The following is a 19761-nucleotide window of genomic DNA, read 5'->3' as shown; positions in this document are numbered from 1 at the left end:
TAGATCTAAGGTGAAAAACCTCAGATCTAAAAACTTCAAAATACTAAGGGATCCACGGCCATGAACGGGAGGAAGCACACCAGGCCGATCCGATGGAGGAAAAAAACCCACCAATGATGCTATAGCAACAAGTCTGAGGAGGGGCTAGTGAGAAATCTAACAAGAAAAGTATCACAAACAAAGATAAGGACCTCAAAGAAGGCATGTGCAGGGTAAACAGGATGGAGAGAAGAAGACAGGAGAAGAAAAGAGGGGGGGAGAGAAGCTCCAAAAGCTTGGAGCTGCTCTCCCATGACAAGTTTAATGGAGGGAGTTGTAGAGAGAGTTGGGGGCGAAGCCTCAAGGATTTTTCCCATGTGGCTTTGATTTGAAGCTTAGTTTGAATTTTGTTTTTGTCATTTACATTTTATTTTAATTAAATATTTTATGTATTGGATCTTACTTATTAAGGGAGAATCTGAGCCCGCATGTGAGAAGAAGTATTAGAATAATAATTAAATGATTAAAATCAATCATTTTGAAATAAGTAGTAATTTAAGAAACTAACCTTAAATTGGGGCTGCTCATATTAAAGTACACAAAAAATACTATTTTATCATTGATGACCTTGCCCTATGAGCTTTTTCTTAACATACATATCTTAATTTGCTCCCTTCTCTCATTGTCTTATTATCTTTGATCTCATTATAAACTCAGCTGATAGTCCATATATTAGTGTCATGTGATACAAAATGGATTGAAAAAAATTCAACAAAATTTGACAGGAAAATTTAAATATTATGCCATATGCATGGCGTAATATTATTTTTGCATTGATTTCTAAAAATTGAAGTGCCTTCTCATGTAGAATGTATAAATCCATTTCATGAGTATGTACAAATAGAAATCAAACTATTTATAGAGCATATAGATGGAGAAGAATTATTAATACATCATGAGCATCAATCGTTATGTCTATTTCGTGAGGAAAGTCTTGAACCAATGGGCTGAAAGCTTAGGGTGTCTTTTCAATCCGTTTTTATAGTCTACGTAGTTGATGCCAAACCGAACTGTGTAACCTGAGTTCCATTCGAAGTTGTCCAACAATGACCATGCAAAGTATCATTTAATGTTTACACCTTTTCTGTTCCCAAAACAAAAACGAGTCAAAGCCAACAAGATTTGAGAGCAAGAGAGAGTTATTGTTAAAGGGGATTCATATTTTTAGCAATTCAGACAACAAGTGTGAAAGACTTCTTTTGATTGGGTTCACCTGTCCGAGCAAAAAATGTGCTACTCAAGATTTGTATGGGTATGTGAATTTCAAAAAAAAATTTCTCACATTTGTTACCTGAATTGCTAACAATTCAAGCAGTAAAACTGTTGTGGATTTCTATTCATTATTAAGAACTTACTTGATAGCCCTCCAAAGATATCGAAGATGGCTATAGTAATACTCAATTCTTTGGTTGTCCACAAGGGCTTCCTCAAGCGACAAGGTGGCATTATTGACCTCATCAATACCTACAATATACTTGTAGATATTTAGGTTCAAATGGGACATCTAATGGTACCACTCTATTCCAATTTGTCATGAAGTTATGTGAAAATAATTGAACAAAAAAAAAATATGAAACTTACCATTCTCGGTAATATATATTAGCGGATTATGGTACTTTCCCTTGACATAAAGCAAAAGATGCAGAAGTCCTCTAGGGTAAACAAAGAGCCAACTTGATGCAGCCTGTGATTTAGAGAAAATTTTAATTATATAGATAATGATGATTTAACATGATATCGAAACAAAGGTTTTGAATTCAAACTTTGTCTATCTCATTCATCTTCCATTTTTAATTAAATATTTTGCATGGGAAAGTGTTAGGATATTAATTAAATTGGCTTCAACAAGGTAAAAAATAAATGTTGGTAGATTTAGCACACACCTATGAACCAATGGGGATCCCATTGCGCTCAGTTGCCACGACAAAGGTTAGTATAATTAAGATACATAAGAAAGCCGGCCATAAAAATTGATTCAAAGTGTTGTATATTTACTTACTGGTGAGATTAGCAAGAGAATCTGTCAAGTAGCTTGGATTTCCAGAATTAAGTTGAGGTGAGTTGGCTCCTTGGTTGCATAATTGGAAGTAACGTAATCCCAATAATACCTTTTTGTGCTGCCTGAACAAAATGAACATTGATTAAGAAATTCTCCCAATTATACAATAGTAGAGCAAAAAGAATTTGTACTTGAAGTTCAAATAATAACCAATTAGTAATATGTGTGTAACAAAAACTGTATCTATCAAATTTAAAAAAATTCAGTCAAGATTGACAAAAACATTGGCAGTGTTTGATAACATTAGGATCAATTAACAGTTTTTTACAGGATCCACAAATCCGACATGAATTCAACCCGAAATTCGGGGGTTAGAGTTGAGATCATGAAAATGAGATAAGATATTATATAATTACCCCTAACTAATATAGGCTTTTCATACAAGTACCCAAAAGTTTTGAATAATATCATTTAGAGTAGGATGGAACCTGGTAATTATGCTGGTAAACTTGAACAGCGGCTACATGAGCAAGAAGCTAGTAATGAGAAGTCAAATATGGCTCTGTGCCTGAATCTCCACCAGTGCAGTTCAGATTTTGCCAACTGGAACATCGACTAGGTGCTATTTGCCTGCTTGCATAACCACCATTGTTGTAGCTCCATGGCTCATTTAGTGTGATCCAATGCTTTACACGATCACCAAATTCCTTGAAGCAAAGCTCAGCATACTCCCTAAAGTCATCACTGAAAAGAAACGTGCTTAGAGGTTGCAAGTTGAAACCCATGGGGAATATGATATTACTATTACAAAAAAAGGGGGGGAAAAAAGTCTACTGATCAGATGGACAAAATTAAGGGGCAAATAAACAATGTGATCTAGAGTTAGTCACTTACACAATTTGAGGACTTAAGAAACCACCATACTCATCTTCTAACGCTTGGGGAAGATCAAAATGAAAAAGTGTCACAAAGGGCTTTAGACCTTCATTTGGTAAGAGAAGAGTAAATTATAAGCGTAAGTTATATAGGTTGACAACATATGATGAAAGATAAATGTTATTCTTCACATTCATTTATTACACTTATTTTATACTAGCTGATGTGAGGTGATTTAAGTAGCTAGCTTTCTATGTTAGCCACTACTTAAAACATGTCATCCATGTTGGGCGATATAAAATATGTGTGATAAATAGATATGAATGGTAATATATATTAATTGTGATGGACTTATGATATTGTGTGACCTATATGCAGGAGCTCATTGATGAGGTTGTTGTAATATTTGATGCCTTCCATGTTCACACCCCCACTTAGCTTTCCTTCTAAAATTTAAACCCCAAATAAACTTGTTATAATTTTATATATATAGTGTTAGAATATATTATGGGATTTGATTTCAGCATTGAATATTATCTTGTAATTGAATATAATATCCTAGAATCATATTTGATTGTACTCAAATATATATGATTTTATTCTCTCCACCTGCTATTTTGTATTCACTGTACCTCCTTATAAATAGGGATATTTTGTATTGTAACCAATGGACGTAGGTAATAGATCGAACAACATGAAATTCTTGTCTTCTTCTTCTTCTTCTTCTTTTTTTTTTTTTTTTCTATTTATTTCGCTATTTATTTATTTTCTCATTTTCATATAAAAGGGTGTTACGTGCTTACATAACGTAGGATGAGAACTTGACAAGAGTGATAGATATGGTAGGATTTTTGAGGAATCCTATGCCTCCTATGAGCAATTAGAGGCCTCTTAATTCACAAACACAATGTTTGATAATTTACTTGATTAATTACTTTTATTCAACAATAAAATAGAACTTTCATTTGACTCATAACTCAATAACATAACCTGCTGACAACATACTTGATCTTAAAAAAGATAAAAGAGATAAACATAATCATTTCCAAATAACAACACAAAAAGATAAACATAAGACATCTAGCCACACAATAATAGTAAACTAATAAAAACTAATGAACTGACCAACTAGTAAAGCAATTAAATACTATTAAACTGAATAACCTAATAGATAATACTTCATAACAAACCCAATACCTAACAAGGACTATACACCTAACAAAGGGTCAGAAAATAATATTGATATCAAATTAAACCTTGATCATCACTACAAAAAATTTGCTCATTAGCGGCCAGCAAATTTGGCCGCTAATTGTCCGACGCTAAAGACTATTAGCGGCCACTTTTTTTGTTCACCGTTAATAATTGTTTTATAGTGGCCACCAAATTCGCCGCTAAAAGTAATTTTATCCTCCGCTAATAATTGTTAACTGAGTCTAAAGTCGCCACTAATACTAGACTATTAGCGGCGACATGTATGTGGCAGCTAATAGTTAAAACAGTCGGGTATTATTAGCAGTCACACATGTGACCGCTAATAATACCTGAGTGTTTTAACTATTAGTGGCCACATGTGTGGCCGGTATTACTATAAATATATATATATATATATATATATATATATATATATATATAAATTCAAATCCACCCATCCTTACTTATGAATTAAATCTTTACATGCATATTGCAATGTAGAAATTCTAAATGAGAGCAAATATACCCTAAAAAAAAATTAAAAAAAATTAATTAATTTTTTTAATATGCCATTAGTAATTTATACACAAATTTCGTATATATTTCGTAATTTATACACAAGAAAAAAAAATAATAAAACATACAAATAGATGGGGAACTTAATACAATTCAAGCTCAGTCAGAAGCTAACCATAATCCAACACAATATATTTACTTTAGTATCCTAAAACTGATATATATATATATGTGTGTGTGTGTGTGTGTGTGTGTGTGTGTGTAAAGTGTTTTTGTTTCTAGGCACTCTCTAATATGTCTTAGTAATTTATAAAGTGCAATCAGAAAACCGAATAACATAAAATTAGCCACTTTGCATTTCTTTTAGTTACTTAAAAGTTGAATTCCTTTCATTTAACACTATTGGGCAGCACAGATCACCCCATTCCTTTCATTTCATCCCATAAGTTGGTAATAATCCAAACTCTCATTTACAGTATAGATTATCAATTGAAATTTGAGAAAAATGAGCATTTCTGTCCAACCACAACCATTAAGTCATTTGAATAATTTAACCACAACCTTAGTTCATCTTCATTGCCAATACAGCTAATCAAAGAAAACTTAACATCACTCACCTTCAACTTTGAATATTGATCAGCCAACAATAAATCATGATGGACCATGTCAACCAACCTAAGAAAGGATTAGACAAAAATCATACATATGGTAAGCCAAAAATGATAGAATCTTGATTCTGGCAGCATCAAAATGATTACATGAGTTGCAGTATACCCAACAAATTTCCTAGTGTTCATTCTTTGTTTTGTTGTGTGTGTGTGTGTGGGGGGGGGGGGGGGGGGGGGAGATATTTGAGCCTATTGCCGTGATACCAAGCCAGATAATAAAACCAAAAACAAACTAATGTTCAAAAACCAGATTTTGAAAGCAATAACTAAACCTGTAAAGTAAATCTCGAATTGATACAATCAATCACAATTTATATACATTCCATTGTCATTAGGGCCAACCATTGTCACAATTCACAAATCAATTAATTCATAACGCAGAGGAGATCTTATAATTTTGAGCAACCAAATTCCAAGCCCATAGTACACTCACCTCATCTTCCTGATTAGGGGTAGGCGTCGGTTCGATAGACAATTAAGTCAGTTAATTCTGTCGGTTAACCGACTTTTGTCGGAATGTAGTCGGTGAATTTATTTCGGTTAAGCGGTTAATAGGTGGTCGGTTAAGTCGGTTAAGCGGTTAATAGGCGGTCGGTTTAATCGGTAAAGCGGTTAATAGGCGGTCGGTTAAGTTGGTAAGGCGGTTAATAGGCGGTCGGTTAAATCGATTAACATTCAGTTAAAATGGGTAATGAAACGACGTCGTTTTGATTTTTTTAAAGGAAAAAAAAAAAAAAAAAATGATCATACGTTTCGTTCTTACTAAAACGACGTCGTTTCGTTTTATGTCGATTCAGTTAATCGGTCGGAATAGAATGCTGTTCGGTTCGGCTGCCGATTCGGCTTTCGGAATAAAATTTTATACCGACTACCGAACCAAAATTAGTCGGTTAAAGTCGGTAGGCGGTCGATGGCGGTTCAGTTCGGTTCGGTTCGGTAATGAGTCGGTAGGCGGTAGGCGGATAATTTGCCCACCCCTATTCCTGATGGGTTGACAATCCCATCTTAGGATTGGTGCTCCTGTGAGACTTGTCATTTGTGTCATCCGAGAACAAAGTAGTAGTATTGTTTGTATTAGCATCACGAGGGTTCAAGGCCACCAAATCAAATTCATAGTTCAAAATGTTCTTCTCCGCAAGTCCAAGCTGCCAACATAATCATATGAATGAACATTTCAATATTGATCTAGGGAGAGATAAACAACAAAGCAAAAAGTTTATATAAGCTTTAAACAACAAATGATTACTCACTCAGCTTGTAATCGATCTATACCCAAATAATTTGATTTGGATTTTCATGTAAACTTCTATGCTTTTCTCAATTCAACCAAGCAGGAGTTACTAAACATTTTTCAACTATTGGCTATATATATAATTCGAATGTGAGCCAAATAGTATTGAAACCAGATCTACTTGACAATGGCATACCATGAACCCAAGATAAAATTCTATTCCATCAGCCATCACATTGGTCTAATAAAAGATGCAGTAAAGTTCAATTGTTGTCACCAAGAACATCTTTTAAGCAGCTTATAATAGTTTCATTTGTTATTTTGAAGCTAATCATGAATACCCTTTTCTGATTTTGAAAGCTCCTCTTTCCCCTTCAAAGATCCTTCCACGAACTCAAAGTAGTCCTTGTAATTCTGCTTGTAATAACTTTCTAGCCTCTACAAAAAATGAAGAAAAAACAAAATTCCAGGACATATTTTGCTCAAAATATGCATCTAAAAATTGCCCCATGAAATAGAATGGTTCAATTCTGCTTGAAAAAGGAAATCTCGTGCTTCAAGTTTTGCCCAACCTTAAAATAATTTTCTTCCATGATAACTATGTGAAAAGCACAGCAGTTTCAGCATGGCTCACAACATCAAGGATGTACTTGGTTCTTTTTTCTTTTTCATATATGAAAATAACAAATCATGCTTAAGCTTACTAAAATTAGATTTTGATAATAATTTTGCAAACCCAAAACATTATTATTTCCAAATATAGAGCCTGCTACGGAAAATCAATAAATCAATTTCCTAATCTTGTCCTCTTGTTTCAGTTTTCTCAACAACCAATCAGAAAGTGAAGATCCTCTCCAATTACACACACATCCAATAATATCCTACAATCAGCCCCGTAATTGCACTGTTTGTAATTAATCAACAATAGATCTAATTGAACCTAATCACATATAGTAAGGAATCATCAACAAGACCAAAATGTGCAGTAAGTTAACCAAAACATCCAGAGAAATGCCCGAAAAATCAGCAAAAAAGTGCAGGAAAACCCAAAAGAAAATTTCAATACCCATTTAGTCTTACAGAAAAATCTTGTACAATCAACCCAAAAACTTCAACATTTACAAATCCAAAAGGATCCAACAATACCCATTCGGTGTCACCGAAATCCACACAAAATAAAACCCAAAATCATGATACCCATATGGTTTCTCTACAAAATCTTTCCAAAACAAACTAAAAAAATGGAAATCAAAGCCCTACTTACCGAAAAATGAATTGCTCCATGTTTGGGTGCTGAGAAAACGCCGGAAAAAGACGTCCCTTGGCTTTACCGGCCTCGGGCCATGACCCACTGGCCTCTGGCGCCGTCTTCCACCCCCAATGGTGGCTAGTCCACCGCGTGTCTCTCTCAGGTTCTCTCCAGTTCTCTTTCCAGCTCTCTCTCCAGCTCTCTCGGCCTCCCTCTCCGATCTCCCTCTCTCGGTCTCTCGGTGGAAGAAAAGAAAATAACGGAAAGAAGGAAGTCAGGGGAGAAGGAAGAAAATAAAAATAAGATCGAAAAGAACAAGAAAGGGCATGCGTGATTTCAAAAAAAAAAAAAAAAAAGACCTTAAGCATAAGGGAGTCAACTGTGTGCCGGAGGAGAAAGAAAGAGGAGGAGGGAAAAGGAAATAAATCGGCCCAAAATTTCAAATCCCGCAAATAACACGCGCCAGCTGTTTTAGTATCAGTTGATAAATACATTATCAGCGCCACATTGAAATGTCGCCGTTGATAAGTGGTCAATAGCGGCGACACCCTGAAAAAAAAAAATTGACAAATTAGTTCGCTATTAGCGGCCATATAAAAAAGTGGCCGCTAATAATCAATTATTAGCGGCCACTTTTTTGGCGGCTAATAGTTTTATTATTAGCGGCGACTTTAGTTGCCGCTAATAATTTATATCTCACCGCTATATATATATATATATATATATATATATATATATATATATATATATATATATATATATATATTATAAAAATAGGATTTAAAAAATTAAAAATTAAAAACTTTTTTTTTTGTTATATGACAAAAAGTCTGTTAATAATTTCCAAAAAAAAAAATTATAAAAAAGTGATTTTTTTAAATGATTAAATCTTTTTTTTAAAAAAAAAAAATAATAATAAGTTCATATTTTTATTCCAAGAAAGACTTAAAAAAAAAAGTAAAATAAAATTTTAATCGTAAAATTTTTTAAATGATTAAATCTATTGATCGATCACGATCGATCGGATGATCTGTCGATCCTATTGGTCTATCAAGATCGATTGGATGATCTATCGATCCTATTGGTCAATCAAGATTGATCGAATGATCTATCCATCCTATTGATCGATCGGATGATCTATCGATCCTATTGATTGATCAAGGCCGATCTAATGATCTGTTGGTCCTATTGATCCATCACGATCGATCGGATGATCTATCGATCCTATTGATCAATCATGATCGATCAGATGATCTATCGATCCTATTGATCCATCACAATCGATCGGATGATCTATCGATTCTATTGATTAATCACAATCGATCAGATGATTTATCGATCCTATTGAGCCATCACGATCGATCGGATGATCTATGAATCCTATTGGTCTATCAAGATTGATCGGATGATCTATTGATCCTATTGATCGATCACGATTGATCGGATGATCTATCAATGCTATTGATCTATCACGATCGATCGGATGATCTATCGATCCTATTGCTTGATCAAGGCCGATCTAATGATCTATTGGTCCTATTGATCCATCACGATTGATCGTATGATCTATCGATCCTATTGATCCATCATGATCGATCGGATGATCTATCAATCCTATTGATCCATCACAATCGATTGAATGATCTATCGATCCTATTGATCAATCACGATCGATCTGATGATCTATCGATCCCATTGATCAATCACAATCGATCAGATGATCTATCGATCCTATTGATCCATCACGATTGATCGGTCATATTGATCCGTCACGATCGATGGGATGATCTATGGATCCTATTGGTCTATCAAGATCATTCGGATGATCTATCGATCCTATTGATCCATCACGATCGATCGGATGATCTATCAGTCATATTGATCCATCACAATTGATCGGATGATTTATGGATCCTATTGGTCTATCAAGATTGATCAATAGGATCGATAGATCATCCAGGATCGATCGATCCTATAGGTCTATCAAGATTGATTGGATGATCTATCGATCCTATGGATTGATTGTGATCGATCAATAGGATTGATAGATAATTCGATCGATCAATAGGATCGATAGATCATCTGATCGATCTTGATAGACCTATAGGATCGATAGATCATCCGATCTATCTTGATAGACCTATAGGATTGATAGATCATCAAATCGATCGTGATAGATCAATAGATCGATCGATCGTGATCGATCAATAGAATTGATAGATCATCCGATCGATCTTGATAGACCAATAGGATCGATAGATCATCCAATCGATGTTGATCAATCAATAGGACCGATAGATCATCCGATCGATCGTGATCGATCAATAGGACTGATAGATCATCTGATCGATCATGATCAATCAATAGGATCGATAGATCATTCGATCGATCTTGATAGACCAATAGGATCGATAGATCATCCAATCGATCGTGATCGATCAATAGGACCGATAGATCATCCGATCGATCCTAATCAATCAATAGGACCAATAGATCATCCAATCGATCGTGATCGATCAATAAATCATTCGATCGATCTTAATAGACCAATAGGATCGATAGATCATTTGATCGATCGTGATAGAGTTCGACTGATCAGACTTCACACAATGAAGGTTTGATCAATTAATATGATTGATAAACCAACTGGTCGACCATAGTGCATTAATTATGAAAACAATTTTTTTTTTTTTTAAAAAAAAAAAAAAAAACCTAGTTTTCTATTATTATTTTTTTTAAAAAAAAAAAAAAGGAAAAAGAAAGATTTTTTTTTTGTTTTGTTGAAAGAAAAACCAAAAATTAACTTCTTTTTTTTAAAAAAAAAAAAAAAAAAAAAAACCAATTTTTTACAAACAAATTAAAAAAACTATAGAAAAACAAAAAAAACTGAAAATTTTGAAAACATAAAAAAAAAAAAAAAAAAAAAAAAAAAAAAAAACGAAAAAAGAAAAAAAGTAAAAATATTATTAGTGGCCATATAAGTGGCCGCTAATAATCCATTATTAGCGGCCATATAAAAAAGTGGCCGCTAATAATCAATTATTAGCGGCCACTTTTTTGGCCCCTAATAGTTTCCTGGAAAACAATTTTTTTAAAAAAAAAATAAAAAATAAAAAATAAAAAAAGAAAAACTAGTTTTCTATTAATCTTTATTTTTTTTAAAAAAAAAAAAAAGGAAAAAGAACAATTGTTTTTTTTGTTGATAGAAAAACCAAAAATTGACTTTTCTTTTTATTATTTTAAAAAAACCAAATTTTTTTTTTAAAAAAATATTTTTTACAAACAAATTAAAAAAATTAAAGAAAAAAAAAAGAATGAAAAATATATATTTAAAATAAAAACAAAAAAAAAATGAAAATTTTGAAAACATAAAGAAAAAAAAATGAAAAAAGAAAAAAGAAAAAAGTAAAAATATTATTAGCGGCCATATAAAAAAGTGGCCACTAATAACTTGGCGGGGGAGTTGAGGGAAATTCCGGGAAACTATTAGCGGCCAAAAAAGTGGTCACTAATAATGGATTATTAGCGGCCATATAAAAAAGTGGCCGCTAATAGTTTTATTATTAGCGGCGGCAGTAATCGCCACTAATAGTTTCTCGAAATTTCCCGCAACTCCCCATCAAGTTATTAGCGGCCATTTTTAGTGACCACAATTAGGTGGCCACTAATAGTTTACAAATAACGGCAACTATTAGTGGCCAATTGTGTTTGGCCGCTAATAGTGTATTATTAGCGACCACTATGCGTTGGCTGCTAATAATGTGGCCGTTAATGATCAAATTTCTTGTAGTGCATGTATATTTTGATTGTACCCTATTTATTATCTTTTTATTTTATCTGTATTTTTATGCAAGAAAGTAGCTAGCTAGAGATTAATCTTACTTGGCAACACTCGGGACCATGAGATCGAGAACCTGTATGCATCTAAACCCATCTCCTTCATAATCACAACATCTTCCTATAATATATAATATGAAGAACAAAATTGTTATCAAATTGTCACGAACCTTAAACTGGGTTAAACCATTAGAAAAGTGATCAAAATACAAGTGACATATATGTTCTTTAATTTTTTATTATGTGCACCATACCTTATAGTTATGATATTGATCAACTGCGACATCTCCATTAATTATTGCCATCCTTTATCCTACCTGCAATTTCATATAAATTTTATATACTTAAGATATAAAAGATTTATATGTGCGCCTTACTTTGAGCCTCGCTTTTAAGATATTAATTAAATGATTAAATTTATTTATTTTTTTATCAATTTTACATTTTAGATAAGTGATGGTTTAATAAAGTATCAGAATAAAAGTAATGTTTTCAAACCCTTTACACTTTGCCGTCATTTCAATACATATTGAAAGTACGACGGTAATGTGTTGGATGGACAAGAACGTGCTTGCTCCTATAATAGTACAAGCTTGGATCTCAAGTCATCGTGACTTTAATTTCTATCTTCACTTTTTTAACAAAAAGAAAACTTTTGGAATCCTCAATAGTGAAATATCTTGCATTTTCCATTCCAATCTCTACCCAAAAACTAAAAAAGTGAAATGTTTTTTCAATGCTAATAAGTACTAGTATCTAACCCAATATCACTGTTAGAACAGTTTTCAGTCCGGTGACGTGTAGATCTTTGATTCGCCATGTTCTTCGTAATCTGCAAGGAAGAACAAACAATGCGTCAGAGGGGGGGTCTCCCGACGTCCCCTCTCCGATGCCTAAGTCAGTGGGCAATTTTGGAGAGTATCGAGAGTCGAGAGTTTTGTATATTTTTAGCACATATTCAAAGTGTATTTTGTACCTGGGGTAGCAGCCTATTTATAGGCACATAGTTCTCAACCGCATTGTTCCACCTTCATGTCATGGCTGAGTGGGACCCTTAGTGGGATGAGATAGAGGTTGAGTGGGAGAGTGGGAAAGTGGGACACTTACTCCTCATGGGATAATGTATTTATCACATGTGTTCCAAATATAGCCTTCAAGATGTTATAGGACTCTATTAGGCCCTAATGATTGAGTGGGTCAAGTTGGGCCAGCAATATCAACTGGGCCCTGGTTCGAGTATAGGCACATTTGCCTGAGGGATGATAATTTTCCTAACAGATACCCCCCGATTCCCATTGGCTGATTTGTCCAACTGGTCGGGCATTGGGAATCTTCTTTTGTATTTGCAGATGGGGCTATTTTTGTCCCGGAAAAATATGTCTCGGAGACTTTTTGTCTCTGAAAATTTTTCGTCTCGGAGACATTTTTAGACTTGAAAATTTTTTTGTCTCGGAGACATTTTTTTTTGACTTGAAAATTTTTTCGTCTCGAAGACTTTTTTAGTCTCGGAAAATTTTTTGTAGAGACTTTTTTAGTCTCGGGAAATTTTGTCTAGGAGACATTTTCAGACTTGAAAATTTTTTTGTCTCAAAGACATTTTCAGTCTAGGAAAATTTTTTGTCTCGGAGACTTTTTTAGCCTCGGAAAATTTTTTGTCTCAGAGACATTTTCAGACTTGGAAAATTTTTCATCTCGAAGACTTTTTTAGTCCCGGAAATTTTTTTTGTCTAGGAGACATTTTCAGACTCGGAAAATTTTTTGTCTCAAAGACATTTTCAGTCTAGGAAAATTTTTTTGTCTCGGAGACTTTTTCAGTCTCGGAAAATTTTTTGTCTTAGAGACATTTTCAGACTAGGAAAATTTTTCATCTCGGGGACTTTTTTAGTCTCGAAAATTTTTTTGTCTCGGAGACTTTTTTAGTCTCGGAAAATTTTTTGTCTAGGAGACATTTTCAGACTTGGAAAAATTTTTGTCTCAAAGACATTTTCAGTCTAGGAAAATTTTTGGTCTCGGAGACTTTTTTAGTCTCGGAAAATTTTTTGTCTAGGAGACATTTTCAGACTTGGAAAATTTTTTGTCTCAAAAACATTTTCAGTCTAGGAAAATTTTTTGTCTCGGAGACTTTTTCAGCCTCGGAAAATTTTTTGTCTCAGAGACATTTTCAGACTTGGAAAATTTTTCATCTTGGAGACTTTTTTAGTCCCGGAAAATTTTTTTCCTCGGAGACATTTTCTTTTGTAAGGGTTGTCTCCCTGTTTGTTTTGTTGTGATGACTTTTGCCGAAGCCGGATCCTTGAAATGTATTAGAACAGATGTATATATGTATCAAATAATAATTAGTTTGCAAACCTGAGTTGATAAGCTGATTTCCAAGCAAATGTGGTTGTTGGCGTTTGATGATGTTTAGAGCCTTGGCTGAGGCTTTGGATGCTCTGACTGGTGTCGAGGCTTTTTTGCGCTCAAATCGTGCCGAGTAATCTCGAGGCAGGATGAGGTTGTAGTGCTTGAATCCCCTCAACGTGATTCAAGCCTCGGCATTTGTCCAATTTGAATCCCCTCAACGTGATTCAAATCTCGGAACTTGAACGACTTGAATCCCCTCAACGTGATTCAAGCCTCGGTATTGGTCCGGTTTGAATCCCCTCAACGTGATTCAAAACTTGGAGCTTGAACGACCTGAATCCCCTCAACGTGATTCAAGCCTCGGCATTGGTCCGGTTTGAATCCCCTCAACGTGATTCAAAACTCGGAGCTTGAACGACTTGAATCCCCTCAACGTGATTCAAGCCTCGGCATTGGTCCGGTTTGAATCCCCTCAACGTGATTCAAATCTCGGAACTTGAACGACTTGAATCCCCTCAACGTGATTCAAGCCTCGGTATTGGTCCGGTTTGAATCCCCTCAACGTGATTCAAAACTCGGAGCTTGAACGACCTGAATCCCCTCAACGTGATTCAAGCCTCGGCATTGGTCCGGTTTGAATCCCCTCAACGTGATTCAAAACTCGGAGCTTGAACGACTTGAATCCCCTCAACGTGATTCAAGCCTCGGCATTGGTCCGGTTTGAATCCCCTCAACGTGATTCAAAACTCGGAGCTTGACCGACTTGAATCCCCTCAACGTGATTCAAGTCTCGGCATTGGTCCGGTTTGAATCCCCTCAATGTGATTCAAAACTCGGAGCTTGAACGACTTGAATCCCCTCAACGTGATTCAAGTCTCGGCATTTCTGCGACTTGAATCCCCTCAACGTGATCCAAGTCTCAGAGTTTGTGATGGCTTTTTGCGTTTTAGTATGCAACACAGGGTCTTCTGGACGCCACCTGTCTTCCAAAAAATATTCTTTAGTTGGTTGTCATCAAAATTCTCTCGACGGGCCCTCTTGACGAGCTCTTGACTTTTGTAGCCAAGGAAGACCTGCGTTGGAGAAGCTTGACAAAGCATGAGTATTTTTTCAGAATTTTCTGATCTCGCTAGATAGAGACCTCTGGTATGAAATATTAGCCTTGATTGTGTCTAAAAGGCACATAAGTATGCATATATGCAGCAGAATCTAGCAATTAACAATTTATTAATGCAAAGTATGCAAAATTGCACTAAGATTCAATCATGCGATTTGATATAGTCTTCTGTTTCAGTTTTCTCTATTTTACCGAGTTGGTACCCCCCAACTTTTATACTTAGCTAATTGTTAGCTAAGTATGAAAGTTTAGGATATTTGTTTTGTACTACCGGAGGAAAAGTTTGTGAGTACCCCCCAATTGTTAGACTTGAAGAATTTTTTGTCTGTTGTAGTGAGAAGTTAATTTTAAATTTCACCGATCAATGCATGAGATATATTTGATTGTCTAAAAATTTATGAGTAGGCTAGCATAAACGAAAATGCAAAGAGTAAACTTATCTCAATATTCGATGAAGTGGTGCATTGAGCCTCGATTGGATTGCTCCCTTGGCTTGGAATGTTTCCACAGCTCTGAATTTATCTTCGTCTCAGATTTTTATCCTCGGGAAAATTGGAGCCTCGGTCGTATTTACCCTTGGCTCGGATTTTTCACCCTCGGCTCGGATTTCACTCTCGGTGAAATTGGACCCTCGGCTCGGATTTATCCTTGACTCGGATTTTCACGACTTCGGATTTTTCACCCTCGGGAAAATTGAACCCTCGGCTCAGATTTTCATGGTTCGGATTTTTCACCCCCAGCTCGGATTTTCATTGCTTCAGATTTTTCAACCTCGGCTCGGAATTTATTCTTGGTTCGGGTTTTTTTTTCAGCTCGATATTTGACCCTCGGTCAGAATTTATCCTCGGCTCGGATTTTCATAGCTTCGGATTTTTCACCCTCGGCTCGGATTTCACTCTCGGTGAAATTGGACCCTCGGTTCGGATTTATCCTTGACTCGGATTTTCACGACTTCGGATTTTTCACCCTCGGGAAAATTGAACCCTCGGCTCAGATTTTCATGGTTCGGATTTTTCAACCTCGGCTCGGAATTTATTCTTGGGTCGGGTTTTTTTTCAGCTCGGAATTTATTCTTGGTTCGGGTTTTTTTTTTCAGCTCGATATTTGACCCTCGGTCATAATTTATCCTCGGCTCGGATTTTCATAGCTTCGGATTTTTTTTCAGCTCGATATTTGACCCTCGGTCAGAATTTATCCTCGGCTCGGATTTTCATAGCTTCGGATTTTTCACCCTCGGCTCGGATTTCACTCTCGGTGAAATTCGACCCTCGGCTCGGATTTATCCTTGACTCGGATTTTCACGACTTCGGATTTTTCACCCTCGGGAAAATTGAACCCTCGGCTCAGATTTTCATGGTTCGGATTTTTCAACCTCGGCTCGGAATTTATTCTTGGGTCGGGTTTTTTTTCAGCTCGGAATTTATTCTTGGTTCGGGTTTTTTTTTTCAGCTCGATATTTGACCCTCGGTCATAATTTATCCTCGGCTCGGATTTTCATAGCTTCGGATTTTTTTTCAGCTCGATATTTGACCCTCGGTCAGAATTTATCCTCGGCTCGGATTTTCATAGCTTCGGATTTTTCACCCTCGGCTCGGATTTCACTCTCGGTGAAATTGGACCCTCGGCTCGGATTTCACTCTCGGTGAAATTTGACCCTCGGTTCGGATTTATCCTTGACTCGGATTTTCACGACTTCGGATTTTTCACCCTCGGGAAAATTGAACCCTCGGCTCAGATTTTCATGGTTCGGATTTTTCAACCTCGGCTCGGAATTTATTCTTGGGTCGGGTTTTTTTTCAGCTCGGAATTTCATCCTCGGCTCGGATTTTCTTAGCTTCGGATTTTTCACCCTCGGCTCGGATTTCACTCTCGGTGAAATTGGACCCTCGGCTCGGATTTATCCTTGACTCGGATTTTCACGACTTCGGATTTTTCACCCTCTGGAAATTGAACCCTCGGCTCGGATTTTCATGGTTCGGATTTTTCAACCTCGGCTCGGAATTTATTCTTGGGTCGGGTTTTTTTCAGCTTGGAATTTCACCCTCGGTGAGAATTTATCCTCGGCTCGGATTTTCACAGCTTCGAATTTTTCACCATTGGAAAAATTGAACCCTCGGCTCGGATTTTCCTATACACGGATTGCACCCATGAAGCAGTAGATCTTCAAGAAGTCGTAAATTTAATTGCCTCATTTTTGATGGGGTGAGTTTCGATTTGGTGCCAACTGAGAATAAATCTGTCATATTTGTTGCATGTAAGCCCAGATCTGTGCGAATTCGCTTATGTTGATGAGAGACGTGATATGATCGCAAGTCACCATTCTGATTTTTTTTTTTTGCAAGGAACGATTTGTCGTTCCCACAGACGGCGCCAAACTGTTAGAACAGTTTTCAGTCCGGTGACGTGTAGATCTTTGATTCGCCATGTTCTTCGTAATCTGCAAGGAAGAACAAACAATGCGTCAGAGGGGGGGTCTCCCGACGTCCCCTCTCCGATGCCTAAGTCAGTGGGCAATTTTGGAGAGTATCGAGAGTCGAGAGTTTTGTATATTTTTAGCACATATTCAAAGTGTATTTTGTACCTGGGGTAGCAGCCTATTTATAGGCACATAGTTCTCAACCGCATTGTTCCACCTTCATGTCATGGCTAAGTGGGACCCTTAGTGGGATGAGATAGAGGTTGAGTGGGAGAGTGGGAAAGTGGGACACTTACTCCTCATGAGATAATATATTTATCACATGTGTTCCAAATATAGCCTTCAAGATGTTATAGGACTCTGTTAGGCCCTAATGATTGAGTGGGTCAAGTTGGGCCAGCAATATCAACTGGGCCCTGGTTCGAGTATAGGCACATTTGCCTGAGGGATGATAATTTTCCTAACAATCACATACAATACATATAATCAGGGCATCTGACTAGATCCTTCGAAGTTAGAACACCGTGTAAAATACTTTCTCCACACAGATCAAATAAAATCTAGACTTTTGCCTACAGTCATGGCCGTAATAAATTGTATGCACTTATGTGACTTACTACTCGAGCCAATTAACTTCTATAGGTTAATGTTGCATACAATATTGGTAACTCATACTTTGAGAGAGAGAGAGACTTGGATATCTATGGGCGTAAGTATCCCATATATTTGGTCATCTGCCACCTTCATTTGCTGCACTTTCATACTGGATTTTAAAAATAAATTGGCATATATACAAAGATGCAGATATATGCGTTATGCTTGCTTGACATCTCAGGACACTTTATGAAACCCAAGCCCTATTATAATACAAACACGTAGGACTTACTTGGTAAGACGCCGATGCCGTTCCAAAAATGAAACCTTCCGGAAAAATTCTCCGGTTGAGTGAAGCAGTGCTATGGCTTGGTATAACAGCAATGCTTTTATTAATTAATGAGCCAACAAAGACCAGTAGGCCAAGGAGTGGTAGATAGCCTCGAAATGCCATTGCTGATTCTAGTTATTATATGGGAAGGAGGCACTGTACGTCAGGGCCTTTTATAAAGGAGTAGAATGTAGATAGCCTTGAAATCCCAAACTGATTTTGGTTATTAGTGGAGGGAGGCACCGTCAAGGCCTTTTATAGACAAGTGCCGCTCAAAAAAGAAAGAAAGAAAAGGTAAATGACTCGTAATAATAAAAAAAAGGAAGCTAAATGACACCCAAAGATTCTTGTCCAGCTCTCTCTTAAATTACTACTTAATGCGGGTCAGTTTTATTAATTTTTTTAAGATTTATTTTATTTAAAAATATCTTGTCCTTTGAATCTAACATTGGTTTGAGACAAATCTCATGACGTTTAAAAGCTTATTAATAGGGTTATAATTTAATTTGTATTTCATGAAAATTTCGTAATTCTAATGTTTACGAGAAAAAAGTTGTCATTTTGTATTATTTTTACTGAAAAATATTTTTATTTTTTATTTTTATTATTTTTTATGGTTTCAAATTTAGGAACTATATAAGCCTATTAAGATGGCTTTATCCTACCGCTTATGTATTTTCTACCAATTTATCAATATGAAACATTATATAAATCATTTTCTATCTTTTTTGACTTTTGCCTTGATTGCTTGATGGAATCTTGATTTGAGAAGAATTGTATTTCTATTGTTCCTTGACCCCACGAGAAAAGCAAGACATTGAAGAAAGCCAACATTTAGTGGAAAAGAAAAAGAATTCTATAAAAATCTCTCTTTTTATCTTTTTTAACAAATAAGTAAGCAGGTTGTAACATTTAATGCAATATGACATAATATATATCATTGATTATAGAATAATGATTCAATGCCACCAAAATATACAACTTTTCACCACCTTACCTATGTGGCAAGGTGATCCCCCACTACTTTTTGAGTTTTTTTTTTTTTTTTTTTTTTTTTTTTTTTTTTTAATTTTTTAAAAATAAGAGTAATGATTCACTACCACCTAAATATACAACTTTTCACCACCTTGCCTATGTGGCAAAGTGGTCCCTCACCTTAATTTATTTTTAAAAAATAAAAAAACTCAAAAAGTAGTGGGGGATCACCTTGCCACATAGGCAAGGTGGTGAAAAATTGTATATTTGGGTGGCATTGAATCATTATTCTAAAAATAAATTAAGGTGAGGGACCACCTTACCACATAGACAAGGTGGTGAAAAGTTATATATTTAGGTGGTAGTGAATCATTAC

At 35.7% G+C, this 19761-nt stretch overlaps 1 pseudogene; it reads right to left on the bottom strand.

Moving 5' to 3' along the window:
- Window positions 1–954: 954 nt before the first annotated feature.
- On the bottom strand, window positions 955–18533 carry LOC133877250 (beta-glucosidase 13-like; annotated as a pseudogene).
- Between the last annotated feature and the right edge of the window lie 1228 nt (window positions 18534–19761).

This window comes from Alnus glutinosa, chromosome 9 (genome assembly GCF_958979055.1).
Source record: "Alnus glutinosa chromosome 9, dhAlnGlut1.1, whole genome shotgun sequence".
NCBI lineage: Eukaryota > Viridiplantae > Streptophyta > Magnoliopsida > Fagales > Betulaceae > Alnus > Alnus glutinosa.
Note: the sequence above shows the minus strand (reverse complement) of the source record. Positions and strands in the feature narration are given on the sequence as shown.